The sequence below is a fragment of the Parus major genome, chromosome 3 (genome assembly GCF_001522545.3).
Source record: "Parus major isolate Abel chromosome 3, Parus_major1.1, whole genome shotgun sequence".
NCBI lineage: Eukaryota > Metazoa > Chordata > Aves > Passeriformes > Paridae > Parus > Parus major.
The window spans coordinates 88044363-88058705 of NC_031770.1; the positions used below are offsets into that span (position 1 = coordinate 88044363).

General features: G+C 37.6%; 1 long non-coding RNA gene across 1 annotated transcript in view; it reads left to right on the forward strand.

Annotated features, from left to right (window-relative positions):
• The window catches only part of LOC109022559, an 18646-nt gene extending 15426 nt beyond the window's left edge, over window positions 1-3220 (forward strand). Inside the window, exon 2 of the long non-coding RNA XR_002001525.2 lies at window positions 2967-3220. This is a non-coding gene — a long non-coding RNA (uncharacterized LOC109022559). The remainder of the gene's footprint in view (window positions 1-2966) is intronic.
• The last annotated feature ends 11123 nt before the right edge of the window (window positions 3221-14343 follow it).

Below are 14343 nucleotides of genomic sequence, written 5' to 3' on the forward strand. Positions count from 1 at the left end.
CTAATGTTACAATCCATTGATAGATAAAATGAAGTAAGTTTTCACGGGTTTGGCTTACTGGTAAAATATTTGGGGATGCAAAAAATGTGTCATAAATGCAATGAGATCTTCTATCACATAAAATCCTTATCATTTCTTCAAGGGCCTGTCAAGAAAACTAGGTGTACTACATATGTTTTATTTTTCAAAGTAAAAGACAGAATGTTCTGAAAGTCAAGCTGTCACTAGTTAATGCTGTCGAAATAATGTGTCAATTTTACATGATATTCAATTAGACTTCCTCCTCATTTTAAATTGTGTTTGTTCATTTGTTATTCACTGGGTCCTTTTTTCAGAGTCCCATGGACACAAAACATAAAATCAATGATTCCCAAGTTTATGTAGGCTTAATATTGGGATGAACAATGAAGGTGCCTGGTCCTGCTGTCAGTGAAATGTATTTGTGTAGTTCTCCACATAGCACTTTGAATATGGTGAGTGGCAGCAAGCTCAGTCTGAGGAAGAGCCTTATGGTTCCATTGTATGGGTGGCTGGTTTTATAACAGCCCAAAACAAAACATTCATGATCCTTAAACAAATTCAGATTACCACATGTAGACAGGCAAAGTGGCCATGCACAGTGCTGTGGAGTTCCAGTCTTCTTGCCACGTACTGCCCTGCTAGGAAAGCATGCCAAAGATTGCAGTTTACCAAGAAAGAGGAGAAATGTTTCCTCCAAGCAATCTTTGGATTCAGCAGGAAGTTCTCATGGTTCCTGTAGTCACTTAAGCCTAGATTATGGTAATTAGTTCTTCCATGTAATCTATAGTGCCTCCACTAACAATGTCCTCGAAGGGAACCACAGGCAGAACGGGATAGCTGATGCTGATATGCCAGGCCATTCATACATGTTCAAACTAGAAAAGGCTGTAAATTCGCATTCTGGTCACTTTTTGTGTGTGTGTGCACTGCCTTGCTAACCCCCTGTGCATCTATAGGGATACTAGATCTCTGAAAGGATCTTAAATTACTTGCTTTGGCTTTGCTACTTCCTTTTGAGCTCTCTGTATAAATTCAAAGTGAGACATTAGTTAATACAGTATCTATTCATTGTAAACCCTTCCTGATGAATGACTTGCCTTCTCCAGGGATCCAGCATTGTGGCAGAAACCAACTGGTATAACCAACAGCTACAACTACGTCCTGGAATTCAGCTTCTTTTCTAAGAAAATGTATTTTTTCCTTAATATTGATGTTCAGGCTCAGGAAAAAAATATATCTGAGGAAGTGTTAAACATGGAACTTCAGTCTGTTGCTCTTCTTGATACTTATTTGTTTTTCCTACAGGAAATCATGTGAATTGTTACCTGTCATTGCATTCTCATATTCATCTCTTAATACTTGTCAGTATGAGACACACCACTTAAAAGAAATTTGCTGCCCAGACTGGGCAATTTCCTTGTTGCAACAATATATTTTTTTCTTATTGTGTCTTTTGGTTTTATAAGTGCTAACAGATTCCTACCCAGTGCTTTTAAAATGCTTACTGATCCATGCAGACAAAAAAGGTAAACAACAGCTAAGCAATTGGTCTGACAGGTAGTGCAGTCCCTCAGGAGGCATTCATAACATCCACACCAACGCTGAGTTATTCTCTCTCAGGAGCACCATTAGCAGTTCTTTCATCACCACCAAGTGTGTAGGTAATTCTGTGGCATCAGTCCCAAGGCTGGCCAGTTCTCCTCAGCAGAGGTTAAACTGTAGGCAAAACCACTTCACTGTTAAAAAGAAATTAGAAACCAGCCTAGGGTGTTAAACTTCCAGTTTAAAGTCCCATTAATATGGACACTTACAGATAAAAGAACTAAACTGTGAACACAAGGGAATAGTGTATTAACTTACTTTTAATTGTATATGAAGGGAGAGCTTGCATCTAATTTTTTGTTTAGATTAATAATTCATTTAGGTTTAAGTATGTTTTGATCCTGAGTTATTCAGAAAAATAATGGTTTTGAGAAGGACACAGTGTCATTATAGATGTAAGTTGAATATGAGCTATGAATGGGATGCTATTTGATGACAAATGTAATCTTTGTAAGAGTAAATAGGTAAATAGTATTCAGAAATTTGCACTTTTTTCACATTTGTCAAACTTACTGGAAAGACATGCACATTTTTGTTGAAAAAGGTATGGAATATAAATAAGAGGTACAGAAAATAATTCTGAAAATAAAAAAAAAAATACAGGAATGAAATACTGAAAAAATTGTTACCTATTAATTCAGTCAAGAAAAGACTGAGAAGTAACTTGACTACAGCCTTCAGGTACCTACAGGCAAAAAGTATTCCTGACAGTAAAGAGCCCTCTAATTTAGGAGGAAGGAATGTGTAATTAGGTGGAGCCAAGAATTCCAGTCTGTTCCCCCATCACCAAATTTACAGTGAGAGCTTTCAACCATTAGAGCCATCTGGGTCTCTTAGAAAGACATGCTGCATCTCATTCAGAAGCAACAGAGGCCAATAGATAACATTTTGGGACCACACAAGAGGTTAGACTAGACAACACATCATTTCTTCTGCCCTTAATATCTATGTCTGAATCTAAATAAAAATTATTAGGGTTAACAGAATCTGGCCCTCAGTCATATATATTTTATCATTTACATTTGAGGATTATTATTCAGTTCTCTTATGACTTCATCTCTGAAACTTTTCTACAGGATACCAGAAATAGAGTCTTTCTTATTCTCATAATTAAATTTTGAACCAAATAAAAGTTCTTCAGCTTGCAACTCTAAATTAGCATGTGAAAAATTTAAACAAACATCATTTTAGCTTCTTTGTTATGAATGAACACAGCAATCATTTAGCACAACAAAGTGTTAATATCTGTTACAGCCCTTGAGCTATACAAATGTGTGGTTTTGTTTTGATCATGCTTGATATGCTATGTCTTGACTAGATCTTATTTCATTCTGTTTCTACAGGTTAGTGAGACTTTAATCAAGGAAAAAAATCTAATGAACAGTAATTTGAAACACAGCATTTGGAAAGGTCAGAATGGTACATTACATCCTTATTATCCAAAAGAACAGATTAGTTTAATATCCTGGGATCATTTTCCTGTGAAGAAGATATTAAACAAGGACTGAAAATGGCACAAAGTTCTCGCTTCCTTTTCTATGACTAAGATTGTAACAAGATGATGGAACTACACAGAATAAATCCCTTTCTGCTTTAATGGTCTGACTGTGGATTCTGTCTAGATTTCAAAAACCTAAGCCAAGCAGAGAGCCAGCATGCACACTATTTGTTTCAATTCCTTTACAACACACTTTCCTGCTTATATGATCCATTTTCCATTAATATATTCTAGTCTTAAACATGGGAAGGTATGTTAACACAAGGTGCACAGTACACCAAGTTTTGCTGCATAATGTGCAACAAATAATGCACTGCATCAGCACTGCTGAAAATAGATTTTCCAGCTTTTCTTTGAATAACCTAAGAACATAGATAATGAATTCCAACACACAACACATTGTGTGTGTCCTGCTTTGGAGAGTCTCTGAAGGTATGGAACTCTTTGAAGGCAAAGGAATTTGCAGTGTATCCAATAGACTATTTTAATATAAGAGCTGTCAGAATTTTCTAGCTTAAATCATTATCTGGATGATGACTCTTCCCTTTGCTTTATAGGTCTAAGGGGAGAAAAAGTCTTCTGGAATTGGATATTGTATTTTAATGCTAAAATCAGGGTCCTTATGTTTAATTTTATTATGGCAACTGAACAAGTGTTGTGCTTAATGAAAAAATTCAGTATATAGCATGCCCCTGTATAAGTTACTTATATGAGTAATTAATACCATATAGTTTCTGGTATGATAAATAGATATGGTCTCATATATAGATATAAATATAAATAGATACAGTCTCATAGCTATACAAATAGACACAGTCTCATATCTGATGAGATATGATAAATCTAGTATTACCTAAGAATGTAACAATTTCGATTTTAAAGATATTAATGATTATTAAAGAAAATATTTTATGTTGTTCTGAAGATAAAAATGTCTTGAAGTATTACTGGCTGAAGTAGCCCTACATGGGTTTGCACAAGCTCACAATTAGAAATCATGTCAAACCTCTTTTTCCCACACCAGCTGGAGAATACATTTAAAAAAGACTTCTCTGTGGTACATTACATGCAGCATCTTGCTGAGAAAAGCCATTCTGCCTTGGTCAAGAGAGACAAAATTACCATATCCAAAATATGTTTTCAGTACCTCAAGTGAATGTATAAGTATGTATATGTATACTTGTTGGGGATTTTTTTATTATTTCCTTTTTTTAGGTGATTTTATTTTCCACTGGAGATTGTAAATGCATTTTTCATCCTTTGTTTTGCAGCTATAAAGTAGGATAGCTTTTCAATGCCTTGGCAACGTGCAGTCTATTTCAAAACTTCAAAGGATTTGCAAAACTACAGACAAAAATTCCCTAATGGGTGTTCATTTCGTAAGTGCCTATGGAAATTAATGTTTCCCGTGTGCTTAGAAAAAATCCACTAGATACAAGTTTCTATCAAGTTCCTTGTTATTAAGCTAACAATCTTCAAAACTGAAATGACTACAAATAGCTCTTTTCTGCTTCCTAACCAAACATACCAGCCATCCAATATGCAGCATAAAGAAAATAATAAAACTATTTTTTCAGTTTGTAATTATTATTCACAATATAAATATGTGAATTTTTATAATTTGAATTACTAAGAACTCTGAGCATATATACTTTTGCTATGAAAAAAATAAAATACATGCTGTTGTATCCTTTTTTAAATTATCATGTTTAGGGCATGACTAAATAGAGAATCCAGGGTTTTGAGGGCAAACTCAATGTGTAGTCACACAAATATCTCCAGGATTTCTGAGAGAGTCAGTCCAATGTATCAGATGAAGGAACTGGGTTTTATTACATGATTTTTAGTCTCATGATTATGTAAAACATTGTTGCTGTGTCACACAGTATTTAACATGGGGAACACCTTGAATGCATTGTGCAGCCTTATTTCGTTATTTTATAAAATGGAATTTCTTCACTGTGTGATCACAGTTATTCTTTTTTGAAAAATTTTGAAAATAATCAAGTGCATCTTATGAACCAGTACAAAAGCTTGAAGTTAAACTTTAAGAGACATCTCCTTTCATCAGTTATCTCCAATATATAATATGGTTCTGGGGCATTTCCATGAAGTCTTTCTTCAGTGAGAATGGTGAATATGAGTTTTGCATAAAATATGCCCGTGAACCCATACAAACATCTCAAAGTGAAAGTATTATATAATCTTCAGTGAGGTATGTCCAAAAAATTAACAGCAGAACAAAATTAAGAAACAAAAAAAGATGAGGCTGATGGAAAAAACATATTGAAGCAAGATCACAAAAGAGACACATCAAAGCATAGCAGATCATGTGCAGCGTACACATTCCCACAAATAGGATTTTGTGCCAGGAGTTGCTGGTTCATTGTAATCCCAGTAACAAGGATACTCAGACTTTGTGAAATATGGTTTAAAATACCACTTATTGCAGCCAACACTTCAAAGAAAAAAAAGGTTAGCACAGGTGATCTTACACCCGTTCAGATGCTGGGAAGCCCAAGTTACACGCCAGTGAATGAGCCTTCATGCAGGCTCTGTATCCTGTGCAGATCCTATCCACGTAAAGGTTACCCAATATTTCAGTCTTTTGAGTTCCTATAAGTTTTCCTAAAATTAAATAAGTCCATCAATCATTTTCACTGTCAAAAAAAAAAAAAAAAAAAAGGATAGGCACATGGGAATTTGTTGTTTCTGCTTTAGATAAAGGCAAGAAGTTGGTGTGACCCGGCTGCCCACAGGCTACTTCATTACAACCAGCCAACCAAGCTTGTCCTGCAGGCAGAGGATGTGCAGAGCACAGCACAGACCTGGAGGTCACACGGTGTGCAGAGCACATTTTGTGTGCACAGCACAGTGCAGGCCTGTGCCTGTTTGGGACAACAGCTGTGTGAGACACTGACTCCCCTAGGAGCAAAGGTCTCCTGGTCAGGACCTCAGCACATGTGTGCATGCATACCTTTTGTGTATGAAAAGCTGTTTTTGTTCTCCAAACTGAACTGGGGCACAGTATTCAAGTCTGCATACATTAAACTGTACATGTCCACCTCAAACACTCCTCTGTACAGGTCTCTGTTTATCAAGCTGACATCATGCCAGAAGTCAGATAGGTTTAGAATTACAGAATTTATTGCTACTAAAAGGCTGTGTAAATACATTTTTGCAAGTGTGATTTTTGTGCCTGCAGCTCAAATTCTTGTTATACTTGCATTTGAATTTGTTTTGTTTTGTCACACAATGTTACTTGGTATTATATGAATAATAATCTATGAGCTAGAAAGCAGACTAAAATCAAAGGAACAAAGTCAGTTGCATTATTAAAGAGAGATTAAAATAATTTGACACGAAAGGCATTTTGGAGACAATAGAGGCTGACTTACTGATGTGCACAGAAGCTAATACATCATTCAGCTCTGCTACCACCTGACAGCTGCTCAGCATCTAATGGGAAATGTGAGGGTGGTCACAGTCCAGTTCATAGTGGACAGGTGCTGGCATCACAAAAATCATCATCACAACTGGCACTAATTGGCACCTTTGCTGACAGTCTTGGCAGAGAGGCCAGTGATTGAATCTGCACAGAGACTTCCTTGCAAACTGCTGGCTTGGGATGCTGGGCTCAGCTCATCCTTCACTTAAACCATCCTTAGTTTTGCACATATTTCCCAGGAATGCAGTGTCAGGTCCTGACACTCTATTTGCCTGAGATTTCTGGGAGCATGCACATTACCATGGTGTCTCTCTGGAAATGATACCTCTGCACAGAGGGTTAGACACACCTCAGGGGACACCGAAGCCTGGCCAGCAGAAGAGCCTGTGAGCTTTGGCTTGGGGTGGAAGAACACAAAAGAGGATCAAACCAAATGCTGTTCTAAAGAAGCTACACATGACCCACATAGAGCTCCAGTTTCACCCAAGATTTTCTCAATTTTAGTTTATTTTAGATACAACTGTGATTTTGTGATGTTCTAGTAGTCACTTTTACTCTGTGCTTCATTTTATTCTTTTGTATGAAAGTCCTATCATTTGTCTCACTCTCAGAGATAATGTGAGGCTTTGCTAACTAATCAGTGCCCTAAAGTATTTAAACATTTCTGATGGAAGTCAACAGACACATTAAATATCAGGATTCAAATTTATAGGAACTTCTGTTTCTTAATAATTCCATTAAATGAGTTGCAGACAGAGATTATTGAATATATCCATTTTGCATTTATACATCATTCACTCTGCTGTAAATACAGTTGCATTAAATACAGTTTCTTCTGTCACTTCTGCCTATCTTTCCACATCTGCAATTAAAACTAATTTTCCTTTGGTGTATAGAAATCTGTACTGTTTGTAGGTTAATTATCAGTTTATATTTTTTTTAAAATCTCTATAGACAAATCAGTCAGTAATGTGACTAGGATCTGAGAATGTTTAAATGGTAATTAAAAGAAGTTAAAAGAAGGTGATAAGTTTGATTGCAATTAGCAGCAGTAGCTGAAGTATAGAGATCATTACTACCTTTTTCCAAAGTGAAGAAAGAAAGGCAGGCAAGAGGAAAGGAAGAACAATAAACAAAGGAAGTAAATAAAAAGTAGGAATGGTAGATAAAAAGAACAGTCCTAATTTCATGTGTATGGAAAAAATGTTGAATTTACTGCACATGGGTTTGTCAGTATATAGATAAAAGTGAAAAAGAAAAAAACCTAGAAAAATGATAAATGAAATCAGGAAAAATAAATCTTAAAGCACTGAAAAATTATATAAAAAGCCAAAGGTTTGTCTGTATCAATGTACCTGAGGAAGAATGTACTTTGCTTAGGAACAATAAGGTTGTAAGATAATATCAGCACTCAAAACATCAAGGTTATAAGATAATAGGAAGCTCAAAACACCACCAAACAAGATTCTGAAATTCTCCCCATTGATTTTTCACTTCTGTATTACATCTGATCCCAAGGAAATATCTTCTCATTTACATGCATCTACATAAATTCTGTATCAAGCCACCAGCTCTTTCTTCCTCTGGTGTTAACAATGAGCAGTGGCTGCTATACTGTGCTCCCACAGACACCCTGGAAACAGAATATGTCATCGTTAGCCTAATGAGGGGAAAGAGGGGGAGAAATTGCTAAATGTTTTCTCTCTAGCCCAATTAAAGGAGAGAGAGCAAGACATAGAGAGGGGGAAGGCATGCTGGAGGGAGAGCTGTGTACGTGACAGATTTCTTCCTGCCTTTAGCTGCAAGAGCATTCTCGTTAGAATTGAAAAAGACAAGAGGATGTGGGAATACAAAGGATAAATCCTTTGACTGAAATCAGACTGTGGCAGCATGGTCCATCAGTCTGAGCTGCACATTACCTTCCAAAAATAGCTTCCTTGGGAAGGAAAGAATATGATAACAAGTACATTGTTGTCATTACTGGTCTTAAGACAAATTATCCATACAAATAGGAAGAAAAAAAATTTGTCTGCCTGCTGAAAGCTTCCTTGGCCATCCACAGTCCTTTTTCAGGACTGCTGTAGAGGGAGAGAACTGCTTGTGTATGAAGGACATCTCCAGTTTAGAGGTTGCTGAGCTCACTGACAACTGCCAACTCACTCTTTACAAAGCAAACAATTGATCCCATGATGTTTTGTGCCAGAAACATCAGGCCTTGTAGGAAGGGTGTCTACATCCCTAGGAACTGCTGGGTCCCTAACTTGTCCTGTCCCATGGGCTGGGCCTTGGCACTGCCAGGTGGTAGCTCACCTGGCCCAGACTTTTGCCAGGTACCACAACAAAAATTTCCATTACAGACATTTGCAAGACAGAGTTCAGGGCCTCATGTCTGGCCAATATCGTTTTTTTTCATGGCTCAGAAGTCTTTGGGGATGATTGTGCTGGTTTGGAATCCAAGTGAGCTGGGAGCTGAGGCTCCTAGCTAAAAACCATGGTGTGAAGATTTGCATAGGTACCACTGAAGCCAAGGAGAATGTTCTTTTTCCAAACACAGAAAAGAATGTTGCCTCCAGTCCTACAGCATGACACTGTACACACATTCTCATAAGATGGAATACCTGCTCCTTTAAACTGCAGCAGAGGTATAAAATGGACTTGCCAGAAACATTTCTTTGCACCCACAGATCTGCTGTTGACTCCACATGCAGCTAATGGCATCTTTCTGCCATGCTGTGTCCACATGTTAAAAATCTATCCAGCCCATGGGCTCCAAACACTGCTCACTGCTGCATGTGACCCAGGGTCCTTGGGCAGGTCCATGGGGTCTGCAACAGCACAAACACATGAGGAGGCAGGTGAGGGTTAGAGTCAGTGGAATATTCTTTGTGCCCAGACTCTGAAATTTTGCTGGACTGCATGACTACATGAAGATGCAAAGTTTTTCCATGGGTTAAAGAGACCTATGACCAAAGGTAACTAGGAAGGTGGGAGTTTCTTTGTTACCACATCAACCACTACATCCCTGATGCAATTACAGAATTATATCCCACACTGTTCTCATTACCTGCACAATACTCTGAGCCATTCAGTGGACAGAAGAAACTACCTTGCATCCCTATTTATATTTAGTGCTCAGACATGAGCTGAATGATAAAAAGCAGGATTGATGTACCTAGTATAATCCAGTCCAGAAATGTTGAATTCTTGTTACTTATTTTAAATCTCTCCACATTTTCTTGCATTCTGACTAAAATGTAGCAGCTTTGTGAGCTAAACTGTAGCTGCCCTTTTACCATTTCAAGTGCCAGCAGCTTTAGCTAAGGAAAATGATTTTGCAAAGACTTACTATGCTCTGCTAGTCTTACCGAGTGCAGTTCCTGCCAATGCCTAAAAGAAAGTTGAGAAAGTTCCTGAGAACACCTTGCATCATGAGTCGCTTGCTGTAATTATTTTTTAATCCTTGACTCCTGACTCCCCATCCTGGGAGACCTTCTGGCTTGTTCCATCATCCAGGCATGACTGGATTAGATTTGTTTTTTCACTGCAATGAGACCTAGCTTCTTTATTCACCACTCATTTGAGCACAGAAAATAGAAGGGGAATATCTGGTCTAGTTTCTGGTTGTCCAAAAGGAGTCACAGGGATGATTTCCCAAGCCCTCCAGTAAGGAAAACAGGAAAGGAATGGAACTCTCCTGTCAGCCAAACAGATGTTGGAAAAGCAGCCTGTGCTGCTCTGCTAAGACTAGCCCAGACTCATATAAGTGAGCCCAACAAAGCCATGTCTGTACAATGGCAAACAAGCAGGAGATAAGGGAAGACTGCAATTAGGGTTCAGTCCCCTTACAATATGTTCATATTATTTCATATTTCTTACTGAGCATTTATATACTATAAATATTCTAGTCAACATTAATAATGTCATAAGATTTCCTTTCAAAGTCTAGAGGTTTGGGTCTTTAAGAGGGTTTTTCACATTAGGTTATTTTATGCTCTTTTATGCTTTGTGTTTTAAAAAGTACTAATCTGCCCAGTAAAACAAACACCTGACTCACATTTATAATACTCAGTTTCTCTCTATTTTTTAATTAAAGTTCTGTCCCACTAAATTCTGAAATTCCAACACTGTAGTCTGTATAGGGTGCTAGCAAAACTAGTATACACGTGACTCAGTATATTCAGTTCTTTCCTGAACTCCAAATATCACAAGATCTGAAATAAGGACAATATTCCTGATGCTTTAGCACAAGATACTAAATTCAGTCTGATTTAGTGACAAAGCCTGCCATTTTAGGAGCTATAATGGCTGTATAATGAAATGGTATCATATTTGTTTACAAATGCTATCTTCTAAAATATCATACTTGAAATTAACCACTTACTGTTTCTCTTGGGAGTTTAACACACTGGTATAATCTAATGGACTAATGTCAGTTCAGTTAACTCCAGCTCCTGAAAACCCATCACACAGCTGGATCCCTCTAATGTTTACCAGGGGCAGGTCTTTGTGTCCCAGCCTGGAAACAACTGCCCTACGTTACCCAGCAGTGGTCACACCTGTGGTGGTGTGAGGAGGAAGGAGATGAGTACAGTCAACATTGTATGATGCAGATACTGCCCAGACGCTCTCTGCTTATCTTCCCCTTACCTTCATAGCTCAACTGCTGCCAAATCTGCCCCTCAGTAAGGAGACTGAAGTTATTAGCTTCAACACACATTTTATTTTTTAAAATAAAAGTACTGTATTAAATAGGAGAGTTGTCCTAACAACTCCCAGTGAAAATTCTATCCTCATCAGCAATACCAACACAAAAGGCCAACCTAGGCTGAATTATCAGTCAGCACTTCAGCAATATTCCAATTATTTTCATTATTTAGAATGACTGAAGCAGTATTTTGAAATTTTATCTAAAGCTATAGTAGTTATTAATCAAGGAGTTCTAGCAAGCCAGATTTATGATCAGCAGAAGGGTGGAGACAGATACTATATCATTTTGATCTTACAGAATAATTTGCTTTTAAGCACAAAACTTCTTGCCACTGAATCTCTTTATCATTTAAATGTCCAGAATAACAAGCAGACAATCTTATGGTGGTTTAGATGGCTTTTAATACGTCACAAGAAGAAAAATTGAATTAGATTGCATCTTCCTCCCCCAAAAGTGTCTGAATGTTTTCATTCATATACACCAATTTTTCATTAAATCTCAATTTCTCAGCCATTAGAATGCACAACAGGACCTGCAGAAGCTCTAACTGTAGCAGAACAGAGCTGAAATGGGTTGTTAACAGCACATGTTTAGGGCTGATGTTTTCTTACAGGAAATAAAAATAATTTTTTTTTTCTTTAATTTATGAAAGACCATGACAACAATTTTTATTTTTAACATTTGTTCAGATTTTCACTATGTAAAAAGCAATAATGTTCAAATTTTCTTGATAATGTTACATAAATACTTTTGCCTTTAATAGTAAAAATATATTTTTTTCTTTTGAGCACTTTTTGGACTCTTGTATTCATGTGCTCTAACAGGCATCCTCTTTCCTAGGGTAGTTTAGTTGCATCCTGGGCATTGTCACTTGGGTATTATTAAAAGAAAGACTTAATTTTACTTCATCTTGTTTCTTATCCCAAGTCAAATAAACATCTAATGGTGTTACCAGTGGCTTCAGTTGTTTCACTAATCCTTTAAAGTTCCCTGGACCATCAAAATTTGTAACAGTGCTCAGTAAAATATGGCCAAATTTACTTTTATTATCTTAAGAAAAGAAAGGTCTGTAAGACTACTTTTTTGAGTAATGCTCATATTTTTGGTGATCTTACACATTAAACAGAATAATGCCTTTCTATGTATTAAAAATGGGATCCTTCAAGCACTGGGTTTACATAATCCTATTTCTGATTAAAGCATCTCACCCAGAGAAGCTAAAAATTCCAAAAAACTGCAGCCCATAAAGTGTTATCTAAGGAGTATTTTATTTCTCTGAAACACACTTCAGACAAACCCTCTCCATGTAATTATCTTCACAAAGAGCTGCTGGATTCTGTTTTACTTAAAAAATCAGAAAAATCTTTAAAGCTTTTCTCTGCATTAAAGCCACTTCAATGCCAACAGTACACACTGTACAAAGCCCCTAAAATATCTCCTCAAAGATCCATAATTCAGTTAGGTTCTGAAGAATGAGGAAGAGAGCTGCACACAGAATTTCTTTGGCTATTACAGTACTAGCCTAAAAAGCCTGTCTCATCTTTGGTATCAGTCAAATAATTTTATTTGATTCTGGCCACTACTCACAGATAGGAATAGGAATGAAGCTGCAGGTCTGAGTGAATGTTGAACTCGCCAAAGCATCACCCATAGCTCTGGTGCTGAGAAGGAGTCAAACAGAATTTCCCTGTGACTATCAGAAAGCCACTTTACCCAACAACCATAAAGAATTCCTTTAGTGAGGTGGTGACACTTGGTTTTGCCAGAAGCAAGTGGACTAAGGGAAAGATCTTTCTGTGTCTGCTATCATTTAGATACTGTCCTTGTGCTTCTGCTGCCAGCCACTAACAAACAGATCTTCACCTGTGGACTGAACTCAGTATGGTCTGTTTTATGGCTCAGTCACACCCTCTACTCAGCTAATTTAAACCAGTGAATCTTCTGCTCTTCTTCCTTTCACGCTGGTTTTTGAAGATACTCTTGATCTATTTTACATAGACACAAGACCTGGAAATATTCTTGCCAAATGGTTACCCAGCATTCTTATTAGTTACTAGTTGTGTGTACTTCACACAACTAGTAACACATGACAGGAGGTGTACAGGCGTCAGAGACTTTAAAAAAATCTTTAAAATACTTCAGACAGAAAAATCACATTTACAGCCTCTTCTGCCAAAGCATAGATTTTGAGAAAATTCAGTCTGAATAACATGTTCATGCTTCAGGAATTTTCACTAAAACAGTACAGCACAGATTCTTGTTGAAACAGAAAGAGAATTTTTTGTGACATTCTCTGATTTCTCAGTGATTTTGCATAAGACTTTTCCAAGTATGTAATAGCATGCAACCAAATGAGAAGTAAATACAAAGTAAAAACAAGGGGGTTAAAGAAAACAGTGAGGAGTTTTCGTTTTAAACTATAAAATGTGGGGATGGGGCATATTTTAATTTTCATTAAAGCTCATCTAAATTTATGCAAAGCATTTGACACTGTTCCTCAGTGTCAATTTAACACTGAGGATTAACAGATGAACAAAGCATTGGCTGGATTCAACACTCACACTGTTGTAGTCAATGACTCAATGTCCAGGTGGAGAGCAGTGATGGCTGGCATCCCTCAGAGGCTGGTACTGATACTGTTTGACACCTTTGTCAGTGATACAGTCACTGGGTCAAGTGCACCCTCAGCAGTTTGCTGACAGCCTCAAGTTGTGTGATGTGGCTGACAGCCTGCAGGGAAAACATCCAGAGATCCCTGGACAGGCTTGAGAGGTGGGGCTGTGAGAATCTCATGAAGTTCAGCAAGGTCTTGTGGTGGAGCAATGCAAAGCACAGGTACAGGCTGGCTAGACAATGGGCTGAGAACATCCTTGAGAAGAATCTGGGGGTGCTGGTGGACAAGAAGCAAAACATGAGCCAGCAATGTGCACTCACTCACAGCCCAGAAAGCCAAAAGCATCCTGGGCTGCATCAAAGGAGGAGCAGCTAGCAGGTCATGGGAGGTGATTCTGCTCCTCTACTCTGCCTTTGTGAGACCCCACCAGTAGTGCTGTGTCCAGCTCTGGT